A 5,180-nucleotide genomic window follows, 5' to 3' on the forward strand; every position below is an offset into this window, starting at 1 on the left:
AAAGAGTGTGAAATACCTCAGTAGTTTTTAAATATTGATTAGATGTTTGATAATATTGGGATGTACAAGGTTAAATAAAATATATTATCAAAATGTAATGTTTCTTTTTACTTTTTTTAACATGGCTACTAGAACATTTAAAATTACATATGTGGCTCATTTATATTGAACAACACCGATTTATACTATGTCCTTCTCTCTTTGCTGCCTCTCCTATCAACACTAGCTCATTCATTTGTTCATTTCTTCATGCATTTATTCATTCAGTAAAAATTCATTAATCATAAGCTACATGCTAAACACTGGAGACAAAAAGGAAACAATACAGGCCTGAGCCCACATGGAACTTATGAACTATACTTTAGAGATACCAAAGAGCTTGTGTTCTACACACACACATCGCATAGCATTACTTGCCTCTGCTCATATTCATGCTTCTCTCTAGAATGACTTCCTAACCCAGACTGCCTGGTGAACTCCTATTTATACTTCAAAACCCAAACCATCAAACACTTCAAGCACTTATGTCAAATGTTTCAATTAAAAAAAAAATCTACCTCATACAGTTTGTTCACTCCCACCTCTACTCCCTGCTGGGGTTCTGAACTATTAACTGTGTGATTATGCAATTTTACTATCAGGTCAGTTTAAATGTCACCACTCTAAGATTATCCCTTTCCCCCCAACCCCAAGAATTGTCTCACTTACCCTCTTTAACCTTCTTCACAGAATAACCACCAGCTGAAACTGTCTTGTTTGTGACCCATCCAACCCCCAGATCCTAAGCTCTGTGAGAGCAGGGCAGGAGGCCGCTGGGAGGTCAGCGTGCCAGCATTTGCCTCCGTGGGCTGGTGCGTCTTGAGCCAGCAGGGAGCTCAGCCAGGCAGGGCTACTGTCTTTCTTGTTCAGAGCTGACATCCCAGGGCCTAGCACAGTTCTTGGCACCTAGTAGGCACTTAGAAAATAAAGATGATGGCATGATGGCCGTAGAGTAGAGGGTGTTACAACAGAGGCTCTGGAGCCAGACTGCTCGGTTCAAATTCTGCACTCAATTAGCTACTGTTATCACCATCGTCGTTGTTATTATATGTCTTCTTTCCCCCTCTTGAGGGCCCAGGCAGTGTCTTGGGCTTTGTCATGCCCCAGCACTTCACAGAATCTGGTCTCTTCCAGAGTCCCCCATTGCAGGAAATGTCACTGCCACTCACATAGCCTCTGAGGCCAGAAACCTAAAGTCACCGCCTGTCACCTGTCCTCCGCCCCCATCATCAAGCCCTTTCAGATTTACCTTCATGTCTTATACATTTTCTTACTAACCTCTCTCATCCTCCCCATCCCTGTTCAGGTCCAGGCTTCTGTCTTCTCTCACCTGGATGCTACAATAGCTTCCTAACAGGTCAAGGCTGCCTCTGCTCTGGGCCACTGCAACCCTTCTCCACAGCAGCTGCAGGAATCTTTAAAAACCTCGACTACTTCAGACTAGAACTTATGATGGTCAGCAAGTCCCCTGTACAGGATCTGGATCCTTCGGACCCCTCCAGTCTCCTCCCTGTCTGAGCTCTGCCCCCTGTCACTCTGTCCCATCACTGCCACAGGGCCTTTGCATATGCCAGACACTCTTTTCTCACTTATTGACACTTCTGATACTTTAACCCAAGCATCACTTCAAATTCCCATGCTGTGCACTCTCACAGCCCTGTGTCCCTCTGTCACCACTGGTTGTAGTTATCACCTTCCATTTGATGAATGGTTGTGTCCCGTATCAGACTCTGAGCCCCATGAGTGTAGGGGATGTGTAAGGTTTTTTTTTTTTTTTTTTTTTTTGCAGTACGTGTGCCTCTCACTGTTGTGGCCTCTCCCGTTGTGGAGCACAGGCTCCAGACACGCAGGCTCAGCGGCCATGGCTCATGGTCCCAGCCGCTCTGCGGCATGTGGGATCTTCCCGGACCGGGACACAAACCCGTATCCCCTGCATCGGCAGGCGGACTCTCAACCACTGCGCCACCAGGGAAGCCCAATGTGTCAGTTTTTATTCACCCTTTGAACCCCTAGTTCCTCAAATACTGCTTGGCACATTGCAGGTATGAACACATAGTTGTCAAGTGAAATCAACCCCCACTAACTGAATGAGCAGTGGGGAGTTAATAGCAGCTGACTGAACTGCCTCATCGAACAAGGACCAAGCACAGGTCATGGGTCTTGTGCTTTCCCACCACATGTGGCTGCTGGTAATGCAGACATGACATTAAGAGACAAGACAGGCCGTGGGTGCTATGGAGCTCGGAGTGGGAGAGGGTGCTGAGCAGGGGGCCGGGGAAGAGGGCGTGCTGCATGGAGAGGCAAAATTTGAGTGGCACCATGTGGTCATTAAACCCTTGTGCTCTGGGGTCAGTGATCTGGGTCTGAACCCCAGTAATATAATAGTAGATTATATTGACCTGTCTCTAAGTGCCAAGCCCTCTGAGTGCTTTATATCTATTTGATTGTCTCATCCACCCTAAGTGGAAAGCACATTACAGTTTAAATTTTTTATAGAGGACACTGAGGCCCAGAGAGGTTCACTAACTTGTCTAAGGTCACCAACTGGGATGGGATGTGAACTCAAGGAATCCGACTTCAGAGTCTGCTCCACATTTGAGGCCTTGATGATAAGAATAAGCACTTGATGAGCTCTTACTAGGTGCCAAGCACTTTTCTAAAAACTTTACAAGTAAGTTTTTATTTGTATCATTTTTATTTTTATAACTCGTTTCATCCCATAATTTTATCTCTTTCTTATAAGTAAGCTGGGTATCATTATCTCCATCCTACAGGTGAAGAAACTGAAGTCCAGAAAGGTTAACTAACTTGCTGAGGTCACACAGCCAGCAAAAGTGATGAAACTAGTTGGAACCATGCAGAACACGCAGAGTTCATTCTTTTAACCACTCCACTTCACAGCTTCTGCTCTATGAAGGTGCATTATTATTATTATTATTTTGCTGGGATTTTGTCAGGTGGAGAAGGGAGGAGTGACATTCTAGCTGGGAAGAACATTGGGTGTGAAGACTGGGAGGTGGGGGTGAGTATGAACACTCTCAGGAAGGAAAGTGTGAGATTGGTGATGGGGGTGGGACAGTGAGGGTCCCAGCATGGTGGAGCTGAGTGTCCAGGGAAGGCCAGAGAGGAGATGAGATGTGATGGATGTTTTGGGATTAAGCTATGGAGGAACTTTCTCCACAGGGAGATGCTAGCATGCTCTGCTCTCTCCAGGATCCCTACGCCACGGATTTCATGTGAGATGTTTGAAAACTAGAAGCCTCAGAGCTTCTGACCTGGCTCTGCTGAGTGTCCTTTGGGAAGTTGCTTAACCTCTCTGTGCCTCCATTCCTTTTCTGCAAAAGGGAGGTAATAAACGGGACCACTTTCGTTGGGCTCCTGCTTGAGTAAAATGACGTTATGCATACAAAGCCCCAGCAGAGTTTGGCATAAAGCAGCCCTTTGATATCTCATTTCTCTCCCTTCCCCAGCCTCTAGGACGACCCCCCCCCAAATCCCCAGCCTCACCAGAATCAAGGCTAAAATCAACAGCTGATCGAGAGCCACTAAGGTCCCTGGAGACCCCAGGTCAATAAGACGAGGAAGCAGAGAAGCAAATATCAAGCTATCCAAAGTGTGTCCAAGACTGAGGAAAAAGAATAATTATAAGTTATTTCCTTCTCCTTCTTGCTGTGTCAACTCAGGGTTATATAACTGAACTTCTCTGTGAGGTAGCCCTTGGGGCCGCCAGGAGGCAGGGTTGGCGGTGACATAAGTAAATATTTCTCTGCTCTCTGCCCCGGGCTCGGGTTCTGAGCAAACACCACAGCCTGAAAGGGAGGCCATGACAAGGAGGAAGCTGGATGAACAGTGAGCTCTGGGCTGGGAGTCAGGAGACCGTGTTCCAGGCCTAGTCCTGACTTGAAGGACGTGGACTTCAGGCGACAGTGACCTGGGAGGAGAGATTAGTGTGAGCTAGGGAGTGGCGGGGCCTCCCCTGGGGAGAGAATTCAGCCTTCTCCCTGCACCCTGGCCTGGCATTCAAAGCCCTCTCTCCTGCCTTCACCCCCTTCCCCTCTCGGAACCCACACACTACGAACCCCGACTCTTTGGGACTACTGAGTCCCCAACGCCCCCCAACAGGGTTTGTTCCTCTCCCGGGAAGTCCTCCCCTTCCCTCAAAATGGTGGTATGGTGGAGGGGACAGAGGTGTGGGGTTTGGAGTCCGACGTGGGCTTGAATTCTGGCCTGAGTGGCCTTGGGCCTGTGACTTAACCTCTCTGGGCCTGTTTCCTCATCTGTAAACTGGGCTTGGTGATTCCTGTCTTTTTCCTGGTTGCAACAATCAAATGAGATAACAATTGTTAATAAGTGCCAATTACTTAGCCTTATCGCATAAAAGTGTGAAGGTTTTGCATGCATAAGTCATTTAGCAATGCATGTCAAGCCTCTAGAAAAGTGAGTGCCTGATGCATAGTGGGCACTGATAAATGCTGCTTTCCTTCTCCAAGACCTGCCCAAAGCAACCCCGCCAATCTCAAGTAGGTCGATGTCTTCTGAGACGTCACAGCATCTCATAGGTACTTTGCTTACAGCATTTATCATATGAAAGTGTTGTAATTAGTAGACAGGTCTGTCTTCCCTTCTATTCTAGGAGCTCCATGGGGAGTGAATTCACGCACACAGAGAGGCTGCGTGGAAGAGATGGGCTTTCACAGATGCCCTGGGATGGGTTGGCTTTGAACATACACTGAACTCTCTGGGCTCTGGCTCCCTGAGCTCTGCTGCCGACCATCAGAGGCCCTCGCTCAGCGCCATGCAGACTCCAGGGGTAAGCCACACCCTCTTCTGGGTGATTATGGGGCTTGGACTTGGACCTGCACCATAATTTTTTAGTCCAAACCCAGGACACTTGTCCTAGCAAAAGATTTTGGGTCCACGAGGAGTCCAAGAGGAGATCTAGAAGCTACAGAATGAATGTAGAAATACTGGAATTTGCAGGATAGTCCAGTGGTTTATGAACTGTAGACTTACTTCCACAATGCCTGGCCTGGTCATGCACCTGGCATACGATAACTGTCTAACAAATGCTTAGTGGATTGGGGGCAGTGTGTTTTTTCACTCCAGCGTGCTGCTGGGATATTCTACTGTAAAGGAACAGA

This window comes from Lipotes vexillifer, unplaced genomic scaffold (genome assembly GCF_000442215.2).
Source record: "Lipotes vexillifer unplaced genomic scaffold, Lipotes_vexillifer_v1.1 scaffold496, whole genome shotgun sequence".
Lineage (NCBI taxonomy): Eukaryota > Metazoa > Chordata > Mammalia > Artiodactyla > Lipotidae > Lipotes > Lipotes vexillifer.